The following is a 24,167-nucleotide window of genomic DNA, read 5'->3' on the forward strand; positions in this document are numbered from 1 at the left end:
TAAACATAAAACCAGAAACAAATTAGATGCAGAAAGCAAACCCTAAGTCTACAGTTGTTCCCAAAGTCCACCACCTCAATTTGGGATGATTCATTGTCTCTTCAGGTATTCCAGAGATGCGGGGTACATCAAGTTGATTGTGGAGATTTAAGCCACTGCTCCTGAGGCTGCTGGGAGAGATTTCCCTTTCTCTTCTTTGTTTGCAGAGCTCCTGGGGTTCAGCTTTGGATTTGGCCCCGCCTCTGTGTGTAGGTCACCTGAGGGCGTCTGTTCTTGGCTCAGACAGGACGGGGTTAAAGGAGCCGCTGATTCGGGCGCTCTGGCTCACTCAGGCCGGGGGGAAGGGAGGGGTTCGGATGCGGGCTGAGCCTGCACGTCGCACCAGCCTGAGGTGCGCCATGCGTTCTCCGTGGGCAGTTGTCCCTGGATCACGGGACCCTGGCAGTGGCAGGCTGCACAGGCTCCCAGGAGGGGAGGTGTGGGGAGTGACCTGTGCTCGCACACAGGTTTCTTGGTGGCGGCAGCAGCAGCCTTAGCGTCTCATGCCCGTCTCTGGAGCTTGTTTAGGCAGTACTCTGAATCCCCTGTCCTCGTGCACTCCGAAACAATGGTCTCTTCAAGTGAAACTATTTTTAAAAGGCAGCTGTAGCATTTGGTGATGTTGCTGGTCCAGAGAAGGATTGTAGGAGCCTTCTGTTACTAGAAAGCTGTTGTCTCAGACTTTTAGAGTATTCTAAACACATCTCAGTTGGATAGACCGTCTCTGAACTTGAAATTCCCATCTGTGTTCTAAAGGTCTAGCTTTTTGCTTTCCTTTTCTGGATAAGGTTAAGAGTGCTTTCATTTTTTTCCCCCCAGAAGGTTGCAGTCTCTACTTTTGCGAGGGGCAGTACACCTCTGGCAGCTGGCAAAGCTGGCAGTGGAACCCTGGCCATTCCATGAGGTTCAAGGCTGGGGGCAGCTTTCTTTTCACATCAGCCGTGGTTTCCTGTGATGGGTCTCCCCAATGAGGAATGAGAGGTCAAGCAGACTTAAGTCGAGGGTTTATTCCCACTGTCGAGGGCAGTGGTTTCTCCCTGGCCCCTGAGTGGTCCTAAATTCTGTGCAGCTGTGCGGCAGGTGCACGCTGCTGCTTTTACGGGGACTGGCAGGCGAGCTAGGTGGGCCCAACAGGCATAAGCACAGCTCTTCAAGGCACATTTCAACCCGTAAGGATCATAACTTGAAAAGGCTTCCCATGGAAAGGGGCTCACCTTTGCTTGATGTTTTCAGGCAGTGCTGAGATAGGAGCTTGGGTTGGGTGGTGAGTTTAGGAAAAACTGATGATCGTTGATTGGCCGATTTCTAGGTTAGTCCTATTCCAACGTGACTTAGGCGGCCACCCAGCCTGCCAGCAGGAGGTTTGCTGGAGGAATACTTCCAAGTTCCAGCTTCTAAAAGAGTTAGGTTGAGAATCTATCTTTAATGTGGATCAGCGGGAACAGGAATTCCAGAGGCAGAAAAGCCAAACAGGTTGGCACCAATTTCAAAAGTTTTTATAAAGTTTTCTCAATGACCTGATTCAACAGTAGGAGGCATCTCAAGTATAGATACAAAGCCAGAGCCTGTAACAGTTCCCCTGGGTCTGCCGTCCACAGTTAACATACAGATGTTCTCTTATTTGTGTACTGGGACAAAAAGAGCTTGCCGTCTTCTCTCTCCTTGTCGCTTTTAGACGTCGTGCAGACCAGATGAAGGGAACTGTGCCTGTTGTTCATGCATTTCGTCCATTTTTAGAGCCAGCAGCAATGCTCCAAGTTCAGTGTTCTCCAGACAGCCCCCCCGGGAAGGGTGGTCTGCGAGTGCGTGTGTGTTTACACGTGGGTGTGAGTCGTGCAGCCCTGCCTCTCCCACCCCCAGCCGTGCATGCTGTGGAGCAGGGAGCGGGGTGGGCAGGAGGCTCCGCGAGACTTAATGAAGCTAATTAGTGAGTGTCCCGAAATTACCTGAGCTTCTCGGGGAAGAGGTCCTGTGTGAACACGGGCCTGGGTTCTCCCAGCTGCTGTGGGAGAGGCCACAGTGTGAAGTTTCGTTTGACTTGGAGACGTGGCCATGGAGCCGAGCAAGGCTCTGTGTAAACTACCACCTTGGCCACTTTGTCAGGCTTCGTGGCCTGGGTTTATTCGGTCAGTGACTTGAAGTTTGACCTGCCTAAGGGCATCTGAGAGAGTCCAGTGAATCCTCCTGGGTAAAATCCTGCTGGGGGCTTCGGGCTCCGGTCTTGGGAAACCTGGGTGGTGACCCCAGGTCGCAGCGGCCTGTTGTGTCCGTGGCTCATGAACAGGCCTTTCCCAGTTGTAGGTTTGCTCCTCATAATGTTGACAAGGTGGCAAACTGAGCTAGTGTGCTTCTGCCTGGCTTTTTTTTTTGTAACTCACCAGGAGGAATGTGATATCAGATCTCGCCAGGCTCCTTTTTTGGGCTGCGTGGCTCCAAAAGTTTTCCTTTAACCTTTAACTGTGAAAATGTTCAGATGTACACAAAAGTGGAAGGAAAACTGAATCTGCTGTACCTGCCACTCACTGTGGATGGTTATCAGTACAGTTCAATTCTGTGTCACCCGTCCCTGTATTTTATATGCAAAATAAATTTCCTAAAATTTAGTTGGTGTATTGCCAGCAAGGTTTTAATTAATTTGGTTTGGCTTTTTTTTTTTTCTTCCTGACTTGCATTTGTATGTGTGTAAGTTCAAATTTACTTGATGGATTGAAATGTGACCAACAACAGAAATGGTGGTGTGAATTGATTCTGAGATTCTGGCCAAGATACATTTTTTTTTTTTTTTTTTTTTTGCGGTACGCGGGCCTCTCACTGTCGTGGCCTCTCCCGTTGCGCAGCACAGGCTCCGGACGCGCAGGCTCAGCGGCCATGGCTCACGGGCCCAGCCACTCCGCGGCATGTGGGATCCTCCCGGACCGGGGCATGAACCCGTGTTCCCTGCATCGGCAGGCGGACTCTCAACCACTGCGCCCCAAGATACATTTTTAAGAGTGAAGTGATCACACGGAAAGAGTAAACCACAGCCTGGAAGAGCCGGGTGTCCCCCCTCTTGGGACAGCATTGATAGGCTCGAAGGAGATGGTCTGGACCCAGTGGAGGTACTGCCCCTAGACCACGGCAAGAGGGGGCCTTGCCCTGTGCCTCTCACCAGAATGGGGAGTTGGGCCAAGGGGCCGTGTCCTGTGCTGTTTGTGGCCCTCTCCCTGACTACCTCTGGACCACAGTCCAGGTACACAGGATCCTGGAATCTCCTGCATAAATGGTGCCCAGCCTGCATCCAGCCTGCTGTGGTCTCCTCCCAGGGCCCCCGACAGACTGTGCAGTGGGTGTGTCTACCCAGGTCTGGAGGAGGGGTAGCAAGGGTGCAGGATGTGAGTGGAAGTGGACGCACACTTGCTGGGGTGTCCTCAGGTGTGTGCACGAGGCCCCTACAAGGTGGTATGAAGCCCAGAGGGGGCTGGGATCGGTGGAAGGAAAAGGGGGCCAGGCTAGGGGCGGCTCTCCCTCCTGGGCGCATTCTGGGCCTGGCCTTCCAGTTAGTCCCGGGCGTGACCTTCTCAAGCCAAAGAATAAAACATATTTTACTTAACAGTTTGTGTGCTTGGTTGAAACCTTACAAATAGCTCCACGCAGGGGGTGCAGGGCTCCGATGGTACCCGGCTCAGACCCTGTAGGTGTCAGGCCAGGCGTGCCTAGGTCTTGGGCACCCAGACACCCCTTTGTGATTGCTCAGCTTCTGTTGATGGACGGTGTCACCTTTTCACCTGAGGATGATGTTTCTTTCCCCGCTCAAAGTGTCCTTAAAGCCCTGGCAAACTGCCCCAGGCTCAGACCTGGGAATGAGATTGGGGTCCCTATCATTAGGGTGTGGTGGCCAGCCCATCTCCAGGGGAAAATCAAATCAGGCTGGCAAAGGTGCGTGCACCAAAGTAAGCTGAGGGCTTGAAAGCGAGGCCCTAGCGCTGTGCTGGCGTCTCCAGGCTGCAGTTACAGTGGGCGCTTTGCTAGATGGCGGCTTCTCAGCGAAAGTCAACACAAAACAGCCCAGTTACAGGCATTTCCTGTTTCAAGGACTTGCTGGAAGGAGACCTGGGACCCTGTTATGTAAATGTAAGTCATTATTGAGGACACTTTAATGAAACCCTTAAAAACATGCCCGTCCTTGATCCAGTATTCTATGGGTAGACTATCTCAGGAAATACACACATGGACTCATTTTGCTTCAAGGATATGTATTGCAAAGTGTTTTGAATTTTCAGCTGGTCAGGTAAGCTTTGGTTCACTTGGTCATAATAGCTAACACTTGTGCTTACCACGCACCCGGCACTGTTTGTGGTTTATATGTATTGACTTATTCAGTCCTCACAAAGAGGCAGGTCCTAATCATCTCCATTTACACTTGGAGAAACTGAGGCACAGGGAAGTGTAAGAACTTTCATGAGGTTCTGTTTCTAGTTAGTGGCCGAGCTGTGATTTGAACAAGTCCAGGAGGCTCCAGAGAGTAGTCTGTTTGCTAAAATCCCATGCTTAGAAAAAAGGAAATTTCAGTGTGTGTATGAAAAACACCAGCAGTGTCCTGTTGTCTCTCTGCTTATCTTGGGTTTCAAAACACACGTGTAGTCAGTGGAGAGAAGGGCTCCCGGTGAGTGTGGCATCCCGACTGGCTTTCCATCTGACACCTTTTTATAGCGGGGTGTTCAGGCTTGGGGAAGCAGTCACCCACTTTCCGAGCAGTGCGTGTGATATTACAAGGGGGAGATCTTCAAGAGAAATGTGTGGGCTTCAGTCCTGTGTTCTAGCAGAGCTGAGGCTTGTGCTGGGGCTTGTCCTTCTGAGTGGATGTCCCGACACCTAGAACAGAGCCTGGTTAGGACTCAAGGCTCTGAAGGAAGTGCTGGGTTTCTCGGTGTAGAGGTGGCAGTGGACCCCAGGCTCCCCAAGGACGTGCATCTCAATGTGAGGACAGTCAAACAGATGACACGTTGGTGTCGTCCTGAACCTCTCCTCGATTTGGAGTGGGGAAAGGTTCCTGGGTGAGTGTGCTGGGCGCCCTGCACACTTCCTGTCCTGTCCTGTATCTTCCTGTCCTCTGTTCTGGGGCCCTGAGGACGGCTCTGCCACGTGGGTGGATAGACTGCTTTGCACCCAAGGTGGGCACTGGGCACCTGTTGTGGAGCACAGGGCCCCGTCCAGGAAGGCTGGATGCATCTGGCCGGGTGCTGGGGGGCAGCAGTCTGAACTCGGGGCGTAGGAAGCTGGAGGGTTGCCGTTTGCTTATATAGCTTCTTGGTTCAGAAAATGACTCCGGGTGGGAGGATTCACTGAGCATATTAGCTGTGGAGGGCGGGCAGAACAGCTCCTTCCAGTGGCCCAGTTCATGCGAGCAATTCCAAAGTATGAATGCAGAAGTCTGAACTTAATTTTAAGGCAGTTTTTTGAGGATATGGGACTCTCCCGGCGAGGCTTCTGTAACATCACGGGAGCTGGTACTTAATTCTGTTCCTGCATCTGTGCCCATTTCCGCCCTTCCACCCCCCCTCCCCAGGCTGCTGGGGCGTGATGGGGCCGTCCCCCCTGCCCCACCTGCTGGACCCTTGTGCTCTACTCTCCGACTCTTTCTTGTGTGTTTCACTGGAACCATATCCTCCCTGAGAACAGGGCATCGTCTTCTGCCACTTCTGCTCTTTGACAAGGGCTGAGGTGATGCTCAGGGCAAAACACGTGGTAAGAAAGGAAGAGGGACTTTTCCTATGCCCTTTAAAGCACTGTGAGGTCTCATGGAGCAGAACTTGGGCCACCAAATGCTCTCCCACTTACCGTGTTGATGTGGGATTTGGGGGTGGGGTAGGGAGAGGGCAGGGTGTTCAGGACTGATGCTCAGACCCAGCGGAGGACTGGGATGGGCCGGTCACCCATCAAGAGCGAGGAAGATGGCCACATTTAAGGTGAGCATAATGTACAGCTTATCTCTGCTGGCCGGCTGCCTTTTGTATTCAACTTGTACTGACATTCCTGACAGGGGGTAGTAATCTGTACTCAGAAAAAGCAAACTCCTTTCCTCAGGTCTGACCCTGGAATGTTCTAGTGATAAGTCCTCCAAACCCTTCATCTGTTCCCTTTCCTGAAGACCTGAATTCTAACCCTGACTCCTTAAGCTCTTCCTTATCTGGGGGAATTTAGTTAATTCCCCCAGGCCTCAGAATCCTAACCTGAAAACAAATGCATGACAACCTCTTCTTTCCCTACTCTCAGATTGCATGTGTCTTCAAAAAAACAAAACAAAAAGTTAAACACTAAGCATAAGCAAATAGGCAACACCCCTGCTTCACACACCTAGTTAAAATTATAAACTGCCCAGAAGTTTGAATCTTAGGAGAAGTGACCTGGCAGAGTAAAATCTAAGACGGCTCAGATCTAAGTCCGAGCTAAAGTTAGGGATCTGATGCTATACATTTTTTATTGGAGACTTATGAATTAATTAAAGTGCATGAAATTCTCTCTCTTGATTCTGCCCCTTTACTGAAACCAGCCAGAAAATAATTTTAAGCCATAACAATTTAAGCTTAAATTAGGAACACACGGTATTTATTAAACTAAGCTATGCTAACTGAGTAGCTCTTTTAGCAGATTCTTATTAGTATCCACTGGCATTCTGAAAATCATACCTTTCCTCGTATTGAATAACGTTTTTTTAACAATCTGGACTGGAGTGGGGCAAGTTGTGTGTCTGGGGATGAGTGAGCTTGTTTGTCTGTGTTGATTGCCTATGCATTGCATGGACTTAGCTTCACCATGAATCTTATCCGTGGCTGATAAATATTGTATGTTGGAAAAACTCTTTAATCAGAGACAGTCCTCTGCCGCTCCTGCTTCCCAGCCAGGCAGAGCTGAGCTGCATCCTGCTGGCGGAGGGGAATGATGGAAGGCTATCAGCTGCAGTAGCAGTGCACAGGCTCCGGCTTAACAGAACCGTGACACTCGCCTCACAGCCTGTGTCAACAATGGACTTGTTTGTTTTCATTTAAATGGTGTGGATAGAGAAAGGAATATTGGAACACGAGGGCTGGAAATAACTTGCCATCCACTCAGGCCTGAGCCAGGCGCTTATAACAATGTCCATCTGCCTAGTGGCACCTGCTTCTCTTTTCACTGGGACCACTAGGAGGGGAGGACCCCTTGGACCAGGGAGGAGGAGCCTGTGGACCAGGGAGGAGGAGCCTGTGGACCAGGGAGGAGGAGCCTGTGGACCAGGAGGGGAGGAGCCTGTGGAGCAGGGAGGAGGAGCCTGTGGACCAGGGAGGAGGAGCCTGTGGACCAGGGAGGAGGAGCCTGTGGACCAGGAGAGGAGGAGCCTGTGGAGCAGGGAGGAGGAGCCTGTGGACCAGGAGGGGAGGAGCCTGTGGAGCAGGGAGGAGGAGCCTGTGGACCAGGAGGGGAGGAGCCTGTGGAGCAGGGAGGAGGAGCCTGTGGACCAGGAGGGGAGGAGCCTGTGGAGCAGGGAGGAGGAGCCTGTGGACCAGGAGGGGAGGAGCCTGTGGACCAGGACCCTATGCTGCTGGACGAGGGGGCAAGAGCCACGGTCAGAGCACATCTGTGGGGGTAACACAAGAGGGCCAGCAGTAGAGCTGTAGGAATGGAATTCCATGTTGAAACTGTAGGTCTCTGGAGTGGACAAACAGAATCTTACACTTCGCATTTCTAAGGGCTACTTTCTGCTTTCTCAGGACACACAGTGAGGAGTGAGGACTCAGAGATTTCGTCTGATAGTATAAACTGATTTTAACCAGAACTAACAGAAGTTTATTGCTATTATTCTTGAAGTTTTGCTGTTCGTTGACAGGGAAAGAGGTATGATGTCCATTAGGGTGTTAAGAATATTGACATTTGCAGAGACCCCAGGAGTCTGGGATGGGAACACAGGGGAAGGTCCAGGCCTCCGTGCCAGCTTCTGGGGTGAGGTGGTGGGGTGGGAGGGCTGGGAGAGGCGGGCTGAACTCCTGTCCCCTCCCAAGCTCCCCTGCTTTCCAAGCTGCGACTGTGGGTCTGAATCTGTCCAGAGGGGACGCTTTTTACTAATTCACAGAAAGGCACCATGCCAGCTGGAGACTGCCCTGGAAAAGGTGGACAGGTCATGGCCTTTTCTAACTCGTGTGGTAGTGATAAAATTTTAGTCCAGCCACAGAACTGGAACAAATGACCTAAGACACATATATGGAGTGAGAAACTGCAGTGAAATACCACTGCCTGCACACGGATGGCTCCAGACTTCAGGGGTTTCTGGGTGTGTGTCTGATTTCAGCAGCGCTCCCCCTTTAGGTTTCTGGGTTAGTTTGCTGTTAGAAAAATTAGGTTACTGAGAGCTTATTAGAATTTTGTCTTACAAGAGAAAATAGACCCAGAACGAAAACTTGAGGAGCGATCCTGTGAGGAAAGTTTGCGAGCTGTAGAGGATGAACTTTGTGACTTCTCCTTTCTCCTGGGTCTTGCAGGAGAGTCGTCACATTTGTGGCTTCTGTCTTCCCCTCTCCTGAACACTCTCAGGCCTTTGGGCGCTGATGATAAGACTGTGCACTTAGGAAATCCAGGAGACAGTCCCTGAAGTCTCTGTGAGTGCAGCAATATCACGTCTGGCACTTGTGTGGCAACCCTCCAGGAGACAGACAGATGGACTCATGTGCACACACACAGTGGGGACACAACAGGTGAAATAAGATTGGGAAAATGTTGATGCCTGTTGGAGCTGGGTGATAGGCAGGTGATAGTTCATTAGACGTAGTGAATTAATAAACGGGCTGCTTTCCAAGCTCAACAGATGAAAATCGGTAGTTTTCCCACATACCGTTATTAGTCAGTTGAGTATGTAATAGGAAAAACAGATTCCACTCGCAGTAACAGCAGTTTCTGGGAATAAACATAATCAAATATGTAAAGCTATAAAACTTTATGGATGCACTGAATAAGTGGAAAGGTACAGCATATTCTTGGGAAAGGAACATCAACATTGTAAAAATGTTCTCAATAAATCTGTAAATGCAAGTACCTATGAGTAAAATGCAATCAACAGGAGTGTTTGGTTTTTTTTAATATAAATTTACTTATTTATTTTCTTTTTGGCTGCATTGGGTCTTTGTTGCTGCACGTGGGCTTTCTCTGGTTGTGGTGAGTGGGGGCTACCGTTGCGGTGTGTGGGCTTCTCATTGCGGTGGCTTCTCGTTGCAGAGCATGGGCTCTAGGCGCACAGACTTCAGTAGTTGTGGCACGTGGGCTCAGTAGTCGTGGCACGTGGGCTCAGTAGTCGTGGCTCGTGGGCTCTAGAGCAGAGGCTCAGTAGTTATGGCACGTGGGCTCAGTAGTTGTGGCTTGCGGGCTCTAGAGCACAGGCTCAGTGGTTGTGGTGCATGGGCTTAGTTGCTCCACGGCATGTGGGATCTTCCTGGACCAGGGATCAAACCAGTGTCCCCTGCATTGGCAGGCGGATTCTTAACCACTGCACCACCAGGGAAGCCCCCACAGGAGTTTGATATAAAACGTAACAGGCTGACTTTGAAGTATATCTGGGACTCCCCCCCGCCTTAAACTTGTGCTTATCTTAATCCTCCCGTTTTGAGTAATGGCAGCCCCCCGTGGGTGGGCCCGTTGCTCCAGACAGAACCTGTGAGTCATCCAGATCCCTGTCTTCTCCTCAGTTCCGTCCAATCCACCAGGACGTCCAGACCACTGCCTCCAAAATATGTCTGAATCCACCGGTTTCCCTGTTGCAGTTGCTACAGCACTAGTCCAGCCACTGCTTCTCTCCCTTGGACCACACGCCATCTCCTAAGTGGCCTCTTGGCTGCCACTCCCGGGCCGTCCCCTTGACCCCAGACAATGGCCTGACCGAGCCTGCACGGCCTGTGTCCTCTGCCCCGGCTCTTCCTCCAGCCTGTCTCCCCCCCATTTCCCGGGCTCACTCTTCTTGAGTGACCCTGACTGGTTCCTGCCTCAGTGTCTCTGCACTGGCTGTGCCCTCTGCCCGCAGTGCCCTTCCCAGACCTCTACCTAGCCACCTTGTCCTCATTCAGGCCTAACTCGGTGACTTTGGCAAGACGTTCCTGACCACCCTTAGCCAAACCAGCCCATGGCCTCCACGCCTCAACTGTCTCCGTTCCCTCACCTGTTTTCTTGTCTCTATAGCACGTGTCACTGAAATTACCTTATTTATTTGCTTGCAACATCTGTTGGGTCTTAAGCATGCCAGCTCCTTGGGAGCAGGATGTTGTAGGTTGCACTGTCCGCCTCAGAAAGATATGTTCAAGTCCTAACCCCTCTAACTGAATGTCACCTTACTTGGAAATAGGGTCTTTGTCGCCATAATTAAGGTGTGAATTAAGATTAAGGTCATCCTGAAGTAGGGTGGGCCCTTAGTCCTGTAGGACTGGTGTCCTTGTAAGAAGAGGAGACACAGAGACAGATACTTACAGAGGGGAGAATGTCATGTGAAGACACACACACACAGAGGGGAGATGGCCACATGAAGACAGGCGGAGATGGAAGTGATGCTCCCACCAGCCAAGGAATGCCTGGGGCTCCCAGAAGCGGGAACAGGCAGGAAGGATCCTCCCTGGAGCCTCCAGAGGGAGCCTGGCCCTGCCCACAGCTGGACTTTGCAGTTGATTAATCAAGTGCGAGTTGCTTTAATTCTCCAGCTTGTGGTATTTTGTTCGGCAGCCCCAAGAAGCTAATACGGGGGTGGGGGGTGCTCTCAACAGTGTCTGGCGTGAGGAGAGGCTCAGGAAACACTGCCAAATGATGAAGGAATGGCCAGAATGGCCAAGAAGATTTTGAAAAAGATCCGGACAGTCTTGACCTACTAGACAGTGAATCATGCTATAAAGCCTGAACAATGATCTAATAGGCAAAAATCAGTAGACTAGAGGAGAGGGCTCAAAGCAGACTCATGTAAGTAGAGTAATTAATTTATTATTAAGGTAGCAATTTAAATCATTGGGGGAAAAGGTGGACGCTCAGTAAAGGGTGTTTGTGCAACTTGGCACTTGCTTTGTTCATCCAGATATTTCAGGGCAGGTCCGCCTTGGCTGTCTGGTCAGAAGGGAGAAGGGCTTGCCCACAGGTCCATGCCGGGCGGTTCCTCTTCCAGGGAGTGAGTGGCCTTTGCCACAGGTCATGCAGGTGACTGTTCACACAGCTGTCTGTCGCTAGCTAGCGTCTCGCCAGCTTACAGCCTCGTGCCTGCAGGAGCTAGGATCCCTTATAAAACCGCCGTAGGTATAGTTTCCGGGGTTCACAAAGGGACATGCTCGGCTACAAAAGTTGTCACACTTAAGGAAGCCCCAAGCCTGGCGTCCCCATTGGGGCTTCCTCATTCATGAAGTTCATTTTGACCATAAGCAGTGTTATCTAGTGATGTGGTTTATGTTTTACCTTTATGGGGTTCCCAGGAAACCAGAGCTGGAGAGTCAGGAAAAGGTTTTGTTAAGCCCATGTGGACACGAATTAAGTTAGAGCCCTACATTAAATCATATATAAATTCCAGAGGTACTTAAGAGTTAAATGTAAAGAAATCCCACTTTTAAAGTTTTAGAAAAAAACATAGGAGAAGCTTCCACAGTGTAATGGTACAGAAAGCCCTTCTAAGCAAAGCATAAAACTCAGAAGTCGTAAAGGAAAAAATAACCTGAGAGATTTAAGAACTGTTTTTTATTGAAGTGCAGCATATACAGAAAGCAAATCCTGAGCGAACAGCTCTGTGAATTTTCACCAAGTGACCATGTCGCATAACCAGTGTGAAGATCTGGAAACAGCGTTGGTGGCACCCTAGGGCCCCCTCCTCCTCCTTTACCCCGTGTCAGACTGATAGATTTGACTACAGAAACATTTTAAACTCTGGGATATCAAAAGACACCATAAATATAGTTAAAAGACAAGCAGCAGGCTGGAAGGAAACTATGTACAGCCCTTTGCAACATATACAGGGACATATACAGGACTGATGACCATTGTATGCTATAAAAACACGCCTGCGGATCACAAAGAAGAAGGACCAATCATTCGACAGAAAAATTGGCAAAAGCCACACTAAGTAATTCTCAAGAGGAAAAATACAATGGCCCAGGCAGTGGAGCCAACACTGCCAGCTCTGCTGAGCGCCGTCATCCGCGTTAGATGGACGAGTGCTTTTCTCTCTCTTGCTCCACTTCTCTTGCCTTCTCCCTCCTGAGATTCAGTGGAAGCCCCGGGTGACAGATAATGTACTTCCTCAGCATCACCCCTCCTATCCACCCCTCCCCCCTGGCCTGCAGCTGTGCCCACATACCTGTCCGTCCGTCCCCTTAGGCTCATCCCTCTCCCAGCAGATGTTTGGTTCTCATGACTGGCTCCCCAGGTCAGCCCCGTGGGCTCCCAGACAAGCCCAGATTTAACTTGTCCTCTGGGGACACACCTGCCCAGGTTCCAGCCCAGCTCAGTGCTGGGAATGTCAGGGCAGGGCTCAGGTGCTTGGGACATGAACAACAGCTGTGGCCGGGCCAGGAGTGGCAGTAAGTAGAACAGGGCCACCATGGCCAGAGGTTGGGGCTGGTGAGAGGTATGGCACCTGTCAAAAAAAGCCAGGGTTGGGGAGGACAGACTTGGCCCCCTGGAAGGAGTGTGGGACAGGCTTCAGAGGCATTCTGTAAAGGCAAACTTCCCCAGAAAGGATTTTGTGGCAAATGACTGGGGGAGTCTGGACATGGACCCCTTGGAGATGTCCAGCATTGAGTTATCATATGAAAGATGGCCAGGCCCTGCAGTAAAGCCACCTACTGAGACAGCCCTGCCTTCCCCAAACACCTTTGACCTTTAGTTCACAGAACATACATCAACACCTGCCGGTGACCAGTGTCCCTAGGGTCCACTTGGGGCATCCCTGCTGTGAGGGGATGAAGATTCTAAGGCCAGGTTCTGAGCCAGCCACAGGCTTCTCTGTTTTGAGACTAGAGCTAATTCCAGGTACAGAAAGCCTTTGGCTGGAGGGTAGTTTGGAGGAGACAGTTTCCAAATCAACAAAACAGTGTAACTAGGTTCATTTGAGAAGGTTTCCTCCGCCCTTTTGTTAAAAAAAACAAAAAAACCTGTGCCGTTTCCCGTTGTTGTTGGGTGGGGGCCTCGTGAGTAAGCAGGTGTGTTTAGTTAATAGACGTATATGGAGAAAGAGGCCACACCTGTCACAAACTACGCCCCCAGATATTACCTATGGGTGGGGTGTCGGTAATAAAGTGATAATAACGTGTCTGCGCTGAGTTGAACTTCCCTCATCTTCCCTGGACCTCTGTGCTCCCGAGTTTGTCAGAGGTCAGAGGTCCCCAAAGAGCGTGGCTGCAGCGCTGGTGACAGTTTCTGAGCATCTAACACAGGTGAACAAACTGCTCTGTCAGATCCCTAATGAACCTGACCGAACAAAAAAATTTTTAAATCAGAGAAGCGTAAGAAATGAATTATCGACTGTTGTCTGGATTGTGCATTAAAATAGAGAGTAGTAATCGACCTTGGGAAGGTTCATCAACTCTCACCCCAGCCTCCTGGAACTGTGTCCCGACCTCACCTTCATGCATTCCCCCAAACCCGGCGGCCTTGCTGGAGGCGGGGTCATTGTCTGTGTTCCTCACCGCTGCTCCCCCGCAGGGCCCTATCCCTACCTGGAAGACTGCCTGCCTCTCGGCCATGCTCCCATTCATAGAGGGCTGGGCTCCTGGCTCACCCAGCTCTTCCGCCACCTCTCCTGTCCCATCCTAGCTATGGTCGTGCCCATTAGCTGCTCTCACCTCCTCACTGCCAAGTCTTTCCTTCCATCCCCCTTCACGCTGCCGGCCTTCTCATCACCAGTCGTTATACTGCCCTGGAAGTGCAGCATCAAGCATCCTCTCCGCCACCTTCTGCCCTCCTAACCCGCTCAGGACCCCTACTCAGACCTTGAGTCTGTGGCCCGCGACCCTTCCCAGCACCTTCCCTCCCCTCACAGCCTCTCTTGCCTCCTTGTCCTGCTTCGATTCCCATCCATGCTGATCATTCCTCTTGCACACGCTCTCCCCTCTTTCAGCCACTCTCTCCTTCATACTTGCCAGGCAAAACCCCTGGCCCTGAGTTAGTCCCCTCCCCCGACCACGAGAACACCCTCATGTTGCTGCACGCAGCTGGAGGAAAACCCGACCACACTGATCTGTCTGTCACAACTTCCTAAGGGTCTCCAGTGCTGGTTCGGTGGCCTGGTTGCATCTGCCTAGCCAGGTTTCTCTTCCGCCCTCCGGGATGACTGTTTCTCATCTCAGGCCTTCAACACCTTGTCCCTCTCCACTAATTTCACTCCCTGTTTCACTGAGAGAATGAAAGTAACTAAAACAGAACTCTGACAAACCCAGTCACCTCCTTCGCCTGCCCCGCGTCGGCGGCGCCGCCCCCCTCTGTTAGGGCGCGTGCCCTCTGTACCCCTTCTCTTCCTCCTTTGCTCTGCTCCCGTCCCCTCTCACCTCTGAAGACTCTGGTCCCCCGCTTCCTCCCTTCCCTTCCTAGCTGGATCATTTCCACCGGTACGCCAACAGATGGTTCATGTTTAGAACACCCTCGCTCGACCCCAACGCCCCGCCTCCCTTCTCTGCTCCGTTCCCCCACGTGAAGGGGCTGTCTCCGCTCTCCCTCCTCCCACTCTCTGCAACACAGTTTCAGCCAGGCTTTGGTGCTCGCCCTTTGGTACTCTGAAGCCCTCCATCAGGGTCACCAGAGATGGCTACCTTGCCGGATCCCACGCAGGTCTGCCCGTAGCATCACCCAGGTGATCACACCTGCTTCCTGAAGGATGCTTCTCCTCCTGGTCATATTCCTGCCTCACTGCTGCTTCCCCCAGTGCCTGGCACACAGTAGGCATCTAGCATCCGTGTTGAGTGATGGGATTGAAGTGTGAAAGGGTGTGACTTTCCCCTTCTCTCCCCCTCCCTCCCTGCACCTCATGTAGCATTAGAAGGTGTATATGGATCGCACGACAAGGTTTCTAAAGGTAAGGGTGTGTGTGTGTGTCTGTGTGTGTACATGCATGGAAACAGGGCTTCTCGGTGAGGGACAAGGCACTCCAGTGGGGTCGTAGCAGGGCTGGGAGGGGCACTCAGGTAGAGTAAGGAAGTACTTCTTCCTGAGTAAGGAAGAAAAGGGGAAAATACTCAGCAACTGGCTGGGCTGGTCAGTTAGAGAAGAAACTGGGAAAGTAGCTGGGAGTGGAACCTTCAGCACCCAGCCCAGGCCTTGGGTCTAAGTTGTTAGTCAAGGGAAGCACACTGAAGGGTTTGTTATAGGAGGGAGTGACACGTCGGGACTTGCCCCGGGGGGGAGTCACTGTGGGGGCCTGGGAGGGGGACAGGAGGCCCAGGAGTGAGGTCTCTGGTCAGCCCGTGAACTCTGCCCTGAAGGATCTACCTCTCCCCCATGTCTAAAGATAGCTTGCATGCATTTGTGGAAAAGCGGGTAATTGATGCTCTTTTTTTTTTTTTTTTTTGCGGTACGCGGGCCTCTCACTGTTGTGGCCTCTCTTGTTGCGGAGCACAGGCTCCGGACGCGCAGGCCCAGCGGCCATGGCTCACGGGCCCAGCCGCTCCGCGGCACGTGGGATCTTCCCGGACCGGGGCACGAACCTGTGTCCCCTGCATCGGCAGGCGGACTCTCAACCACTGTGCCACCAGGGAAGCCCTGTGTCAGTATGTTTTAAAGGCCCGGATCCCTTCTCTTTAGGGAAAAAAAAGACTCAACTCTAAAGGCTCAGTGTCCAGCCCAGCACTCAAGCCCTCTTGTCCGAGGAGCCGGCCTCCTCTTCCAGGCTGGTCACCTCAGCCACTGCTGACCTTGGTGCAGGGAGGGGAGTTTATCCAGCTGCTTCTCCAGCTGTGGCCGCAGGAGACCATACATTGTCCTCTTACTTTCTCTGGCTGGGTGGCGCACGTATGCACAGCCTTGCTGGGAGACAGTGCTTCTGCTTAGGTCGTGTTTTCAGGGTGCACTCCCCAACCCGCCCTTCACATGGCTTGGACTTTTGGGAGAGGGAGAGGTGGTGGGGAGAGCAGGAAGGTTTCTTAGCGGGACTGATGTGTCTGCCCAGTTGGCTTTTGTCTGGGCTCTCAAGCTTCTGTTTCAGGCTGGTGTTTTGATTTCCACGTTGCTTAGCAACCCTCCAGCAGCCTCCATCCACCAGCCCGCCTGCCGGAGGAAAACCATTGTCTTTCTGGAGATCTGCTTTAGCTCCCAACTGATAACTCTGGAAGGAACAGCCACAAGCCAGTCTGAGCTGAGCTCAGAATTAGCACATGAAGAAGTCGTTGACCTTGATCTTGATGATTCTGTCCTCTTGAGACCTTGAAATAGAAGAAGCTGGTGTAAGGTCGGGCACAAGAACGCAGCCACAAATGGTACCTCAGACTTGGACCGTCTGCGTTGTTAAATTGACCTACTTATTTTTCTGACCTGTGGGCTGGGCTTTGATGGAATTTCCTTAAGGGGTGTTATTGTGGAAAATATTATGGAAGAAAGAAGCACGCGTGGTTGGTTTGATTATTGATCCAGACTGCTGGCCTGCTGACCAGGAACGCGGCCTGCTTGGCCTGGAGTAGAGCAGACGCTCGCTGCAGCCTGTGGCTCCCACAAGACCTGCCCCGGCCCCCCCAGCTCTGTCTGATGACAGAGGTCTGTCCTGAGAACCAGAATCCCGGGCCAGCTTTGCTCTGCTTTGGGGCAAGCACTGTCCCCCCTGCAGTGGAGCCCTTTCTCTTCCACTCCTCTTGGCCCACTGGACCCGGGGGTGGGATGCGTGTCCCCCCAGGCTCCTCTTTGCCACCTCCAGGCCATCCTCCTTCCCTCCACCATAAAAGCTGTCAACTAAGAATATCATGTCCAGCGCCCACCAGGAGGTCTTCCTAGGCCCATCTAAACATCCAAACTGTCAGCACCCCACTTGGCATCCAGGACAGGAACCAGAGCTCGCTGGTGGGGCTGCACGGAGCGTTCCTCTCTGGAGTCATCCTCACAGCAGCTCTGTAAGGTCACTCACGGGGTGTGGACGCTGGGGAGGTGTGGATGCCAGGGCTGTCTTGCTGAGAAGCCTCACTCCCCGATAGGATCTAGTGTCGGTGGTCAGCTGAGCTTCCAGGTTACCTCAAAGGACAGCTCCATCTAAGAGTCTCCTGTGGCCTCATCGTTGTTCTGGTCACCTGTGGTTCCTCCCGGTCCAGTGCCTGCTACCAGACAGGTCTATTTTTATCATAAGCCATCTCATCTAGTATTGTAGACAGGGTTTATCAGGTTACCAGGGAAACAGGACTTGGAGGTTAATCTAGGGTCAAACTCTCTTGCAGGCTCTGTTGACCCTTTGTCCATGCACACCAAGGAGCCTTGTTGCCCCCTGGCCCTCCTTGAAATCGCCTGGTTCCTTGACGATTTTACCTTCTTCCCTGTCGACCCAGACACTCCATCCACCCTCTGTGTCAGACATCCCACTTTTCATCCTCCACCTTCATCTTTCCAGCTCATCCCTCACTTCCCCAATTCCAACCACCTTGACCCCACTGGGACTGCGATCCCGTGAACCTGCCACCTCTTTTAAAATGTTGTTTTACATATACATGCATTCTTTTTCATATTCTTTTCCATTATGGTTTATCATAGGATATCGAATATAGTTCCCTGTACTATACGGTAGGACCTTGTTGTTTAACCATTCTCTATATAATAGTTTGCATCTGCTAACCCCAAACTCCCAGTCCACCGTCCATGTTGCTGAAAATGACATTATTTCATTCCTTTTTATGGCTGAGTAGTATTCCATTTGTGTGTGTGTGTGTGTGTGTGTGTGTGTACCACATCTTTATCCATTCATCTGTCGATGGACGTTTAGCTTGCTTCCGTGTCTTGGCTATCGCAGACAGTGCTGCTATGAACATTGGGGTGCATATTATCTTTTCAAATTAGAGCTTTGTCAGGATATATGCCCAGGAGTGGGATCGCTGGATCATATGGTAGCTCTATTTTTAGCCTTTTGAGGAACCTCCACACTGTTTTCCACAGTGGCTGCACCAACTTACATTCCCACCAACAGTGCAGAAGGTGAACCTGCCGCCTTTTCCAGTCGCTTCCCAACCCCCACGCCTCTCCTCCCTTCACACACCACCCCTGCCCTCTCCCTCCCACCCCTGTCCCTCTCTTGCTCGTTACTCACCTGGTAAGCCACTGGGTAGGTCCTCCTCACCTGTACCTGCCTCTGTGTGGCTGGAAGTTTCTGGAGACAACCCACTACCACACCGCCGGGTCTCATTGCCCCTTCAGGGTCCCCAGGCCCTTCAGTGATGCTCCTATATCCCGTTCACCCTCCCGCGTCCCCAGACAGCTCCTGCACACCTCCCCCTGCAGCTCTGCCTCACCCACCCACCGTATCTGTCCCTGTGTCCTCCTTCTCTCCTGTTAAGTGGATGGACTCTGTGTTAAGGCAGCCCCCATTCACACATCGCCAGTCCAGGGCACTGCTGGCGGGTCCCCTCTCTCTCCTCCTCCAGCAGCTGTTACCTCCCTTGCATCAGTTCTACCAGCGTGCAAACCTTCGGGAAATCTTTAGACCCCACTTCCCGCTCTACAGCCTCCCATTTCTACACACACACACACACACACACACACACACTCGAGTTCCTCAAGGAATTGTCTCTACTCACGGTCTCTGTTTTTCCTCTTCCTCTCCATTCAGGTTTTTGTCCCTCAACTTTTCGGAAACTGCTCTTTCCTGGTTCACCTGTGTGTACCTAGAGTGAAGAATGCTCAGTCCTGGTGGGACGGGACTCAGGGCAGCATCCAACCTCACTGACCCTTCATGGCCCCTGTCAGCACTGTCCTCCGGGCTCCTGACACCACACACTGCTGGCTTTTCTTGTATCTTTTTGGCTTCTTATATATATATATATATATTTTTTTTTAATACAAATGATTTTTTTAAAAAATATTTATTTAATTTATTTATTTTTGGCTGCGTTGGGTCTTCGTTGCCGCGCGCGGGCTTTCTCTGGTTGCAGCGAGCGGGGGCTACTCTTCATTGTGGTATGCGTGCTTCTCATTGCGGTGGCTTCTCTTGTTGCGGAGCACGGGCTGTAGGCGTGTGGGCTTCAGTAGTTGTGGCGCGCATGCTTCAGTACTTGTGACACGCAGGCTCAGTAGTTGGAGCGCACGGGCCCAGCTGCTCCGCGGCATGTGGGATCTTCCCGGACCAGGGCTCGGACCCGTGTCCCCTGCATTGGCAGGCGGATTCTTAACCATGTGTCACCAGGGAAGCCCTTGGCAGGTGGATTCTTAACCATGTGTCACCAGGGAAGCCCATTTTTGGCTTCTCCTCCTCCGTCTCCCCAGCCTTTAAACATGCTGTCCCCTCCACGCACTCCCCAGACCATCTCCCCCACTCTCATGATTTTAAGTACCTTCTGTTTGCTGGGGGCATCCAGTTTGTATCTTCAGCCAATGTCTCCGTGTAACTCCAGATGGCATGACTCCATCCTCGAAATCTGGGGCCTGTCTGAACTGAGCTCCCAATGCCTTTCCGAGACCGGGCCCGTCTGTCTTCACAGACACCGGGGGTCATGGCCATGCCATCCTGTCAGTTGTTTGGGAGCAGGACTTGGCGCCATCCTTGAACCCTGCCTTTCTCTCATGCCCCACGTGCGGTCTGTCCACAGACCCTCTGCAGAGCATCTGCAGGTGTTTGATGATGTTAAGGAGTTACGGTTACATTTTTTTTTTAGATTTGATCGTGGTATTGTGCTCCCTTTTTAAAAAGAACCCTTTTCTTTTAGAAATTCGTACAGAAATATTTATAGATAAAACGACGTGAAGTCTGTGATTTACTTGGAATAATCTGGGGCAGTGATTCTCACCCAGAGGACTTGTGAAAACACAGATTTCTGGGTCTTAAGGCCAGAGTTTCTGATTCAGTAGGGCCGGGATGGGGTCCCATAGTTTTTATTCCTGACACTGATTGATGCTTATTGTTTGAGGCCCACACTAGGAGACTGACCTGAGGTGTAGGAGAGTGGGTGATGGGTATGAATGAAGTAAGGTTGGGCGTGAATTGATAGCAGTTGGAGCTGTTGGGTACGTAGGGTTTATTACACTAGTCTGCTCTTCTTTGGAAGTTTCAATAATAAAAAAGTGTGTGTGTGTGCGTGCATGTGCGCGTGTTACCAGAATTTGACCGTTTCCCAGCACCTCTAGTCCTACCACCCTGGTCCAAGCATCCTCTCTTGCCTCGATCGTTGTAGGGCCTCCTAACTGGTCTCCTTGCCTTTCCTTTGCCCCTCTAGGATCTGTTTTCAACAGGACAGCCGGAGTGATCCTCAAAACCCTGCAATGCTTCCCTCTCACTCAGAGTGAAACCCCAAGTCTCTTCATCACCTAGAAAGCACTTTGCAATGTGTCCCCGACTCCATTTCCTCTATCAGACACGCTGACCTCGCTAACCCTTGCATATGCCAAGAATGCTTCTGCCTCAGGACCTTTGCATGTGCTCTTCCGGACCCATAGTGCTCCCCGACTGTCCACTCAGCCACCTCTCTCTTTTCCTTCATCTACTTTCAAAGGTCGCCCCTGCAGTGAGGCCTTGTCAGACCCCACTGTAAAAGTTCACACTCCCCCACTTCCTGGCCCTCTTCCCTGCTCACTTCTTCTCCTTAGCTCACATCACTGTCTGCATTGTGCTACGGATCTGATCTGTCCCCCTGGGCAGGAAGCTTGTGTGGTTCCTGGCACCGGGTAGGTGCTGCCGCTCCACCACCTTTGTGGCGGCCTCGTCAGTGCCACGGCTCCCGGCTCCCAGCCCCACCGGGTTGGCCTCCACTGTCATCACTCATCCGTTCATGACATGTGTCCCTTCTTTGCCACTGCCCAGTGTCTGCCTCGGCTGACTCTGGCGTAGGTGGGTTGGGATCTGTTTGGATCCCTGCTGGGTCCCTGTGCCTGGGACAGTGCCAGCCGCTTTTGGCTCTCAGATACATGCCCACTGAATGAACGGCTGAATCCCCGGGCAAGAGGTGGACGAGGATGAGGGTGGGAGTGTAAACGAGAGGACTTTCTGGAAAGTCATGGCCAATGTGGGGGCGGGGAGGGGGGATGTGGGCGGGGGAAGCAAAAACGTTCTCACATGGAAAAACCTACCGGAAATGCAAAAAAGTGTGGAAGACAGACATAGTCTATTTTTGAGACATTAAGTAAGGAAGGACAGAAGTTGCCAACGGGCAGATCAAATACGGTCTGCAGAGGTGTGCAGCCCACACGATGCTTAAAATAAATCTGGACTGGTTGCCAACACTGAAAAATCAGAAGTATCCTATTTCTCTTGAAAAACTGGAGGCTTGCTGGCACTGTGCTGGCCTGTCCTCCTGGGGTAAAAGGGTGGGAACGGACCGTGTGCCCCCATCAGAAGGGGCGTGTGTCCCCTGGTCGCAGCAGCTTCATTCATTCATTACCTGCCTGAGGCTTGTATGTATTTGATTTGTGAGCTCCCTTTTGAAGAGCAAAATGGATTTCTTCTTCCTTCGACACTAAGTGAGGAAACAGTTATTTGGGGCAGGCGGCATGTTGGGCAGTTTTAGAAGAGGCTGCCCGGGAGGCCAGGCCTCCGGGAGTGCTGCAGGTGGGGCTGTGAGGGCCGCGAGGGGGCCTGTGTCACAGGGATGGGACGCATCCTGCTTCCACGTTGCAGGGATCAGAAGGGACCTCGGAGAGGAGGGCGTGGAGAAAAGGAGAGACGGTTTGCCGGGAGTCTGGGCTTTAAGAGGGTACCCCGGAATGTGACCTTATTTGGAAATAGGGTCATTGCAGGTGTAATTAGTTAGGTTGAATCGAGGTCATCCTGGAGGGGGGCCCCAAATCCGGTGTGATGGGTGTCCTCACAAGAGGAGAGAGACACAGAGCCACACAGGGAGAAGACAGCCAGGTGACGATGCAGGCAGGGGTTGGAGTGACGCAGCTGCAAGCCGAGGAAGGCCAAGATTGATGGCCACCGCCACAAGCCAGGACAAGGCGGGAGGACCCTTCCCTGGGGCCTCCAGAGGAAGTGTGGCCCGCTGACACCTTGCTTCCAGACCTCCAGGCTCCAGAACCGAGAGCTGAGAAAGTTTCGATGTTTTAGGCCACCTGGTTTGTTTACCGTCAGTCTGTTTGTGGTGGAGCAAAAGCATCTCCCGGGACTGTCACGTGCACTAAGGTCATGACCTGCCGTGTGAACCACGTGTGAACGTCGGGGATAATGGTGTTGATTATATATTCAGGAGTCAATCATTTACAGGATTTGAATGGGACAAAGTGGCCTGGTGGCGTTGTGCTTCTTTGTTTTTAAAATAGGATGAAAAGTCTTTTTTGTTTGTGTTTGTTTAATTTTCCCAGCGCGGGGGCGGGCTTGTCCTCTGGGATCCAGCAGGGCAAGGGGTCAGTCTGTTTCCACGGCTTCTCCTGAAGCCCTGTTCCCACCTCTGAAGTGTGGATTTGACCACATTAACTTTGGCTGGCATTTTCCCGGGGTTTTGTTTATTCGGTCGGGACTATTTGCAGAGGTGCACGAACGCACAAAGACCACCATGTTTCAGGGTCAGCAAAGTGAGACCCAGATGATACTCCGGCTTCAGGGTTCTGTTCAAAGACTTTGTAAAGCTCTAAGGGTTAAAATATGACTTTTTCGTGTCAGAATTATTCTCTTGCATTGAGCAACTTGTCCCCCGAGGTGAGGACCAGGCCTCTCCCTGGTTAGACTGGGAGACACCATGCGTGGCCCCGAACAGGGCCTGCGAGGGGCAGTTCGCTTCCACCTGTGGGGTTGGGATTTCACAGGCTTTACCTGTCCTAGGGCTTCACGTGTCCTAGAGCAGGGAGCAGGCCACTCCCAGGAGGGCTCCATGGCACAGGGCCCAGGGCCCGTCCCTTAATGGCGGGTTTGTCACCACCCTGGGCAGAGAGCAGACTCGGGGATGCAGAGGCTCCAGGAACTGGGTTGTATCCATCTGGGGCCCCTCAGATGTCCACACCCTAATCCCCAGTTCCTGTGAATGTTACCACACGTGGCAGAAGGGGCTTTGCAGATGTGATTACGTTAAGGGCCTTGAGATGGGAGATTGTTTGGGGTCATCTGGGGGCCCAGGGTACTCACGACGGTCCTTAACAGATGGAAGAGGGAGGCAGGAGAAGGAGAGAGAATGAGGTATGAAGATGGAAGCAGATATCAGAGTGATGCGATTGCGGGCTTTGGAGAGTAAGGAAGCAGCCAGTAGCCAAGGACTGCAGGGGACTCTAGAAGCTGCAAAAGGCAGGGGGATGGCTTCTCTTCTAGGGCCTCCAGAGGCAACCCCATCCTTTTGACATCTTGATTTTAACCCGGTGAAACCCATTTCAGAGACTTCGGACAAGCAGAATTATAAGATCACAAATTTGTGTTGTCTTGGGCCATTGAGTATGTGGTGGGTCATTTGTTACCGCGGCGGTGGAGACTAATACATCATTCCACCGCCTCCCAGCTGTCCCACATCCTCTGAGGCAAGTCGATGGAGTCGGCAGGGCTATGGTAGTTACCTTCAGGTTATTCTTCTCCCTGATCCCCCCCACCAAAAAAAAAAACCTAATCAATTAGAAAAATTCACACGACTGTTGGAGGAAAATGTCATTTATTAAACTGGTTTTTAACCATATAACTCCTTGGAGATTCTGATGAAAATTATGGATCTTAGCCTCATAAAAATATACATCAAAACTTTTGCGTACAATTTTAGAGATCATACGGATTCCCCCAAAAGCGATCCGTGAAGCTCCGGTATCTGCCCAGGCCTTCCTCTGTCTCCCCAGATGGAGAGCCCTTGTATTATTGGATTGGCCAAAAAGTCCGTTCGGGTTTTTCATAAGATGTTATGGAAAAACCCGAACGGACTTTTTGGCCAACTCAGTAGATGAATTCACTTGAGGCTGAGTAACCGCTTTCCTAGTAAGTCTCCCTAATGGTATTGCCAGGTCCTTATTTGAGGATTCACGCATGTTTATGTTTTGTTCTGTGCATTTAGAAACATTCTTCTGAGAAAGGGGTACAAAGGCCTGGCCCCTGTAACAGC

The 24,167-nt window shown here is 51.7% G+C and overlaps 1 protein-coding gene across 10 annotated transcripts in view; it reads left to right on the forward strand.

The window, feature by feature from the left end:
- The window catches only part of SYNJ2 (synaptojanin 2), a 120,824-nt gene that overhangs the window by 9,094 nt on the left and 87,563 nt on the right, over positions 1 to 24,167 (forward strand). The window lies entirely within an intron of this gene.

The sequence above is a fragment of the Delphinapterus leucas genome, chromosome 12 (assembly GCF_059928025.1).
Source record: "Delphinapterus leucas isolate spDelLeu-1000000601 "Yukka" chromosome 12, BTC_Dleu_Yukka2, whole genome shotgun sequence".
In the NCBI taxonomy this organism is placed as follows: Eukaryota; Metazoa; Chordata; class Mammalia; order Artiodactyla; family Monodontidae; genus Delphinapterus; species Delphinapterus leucas.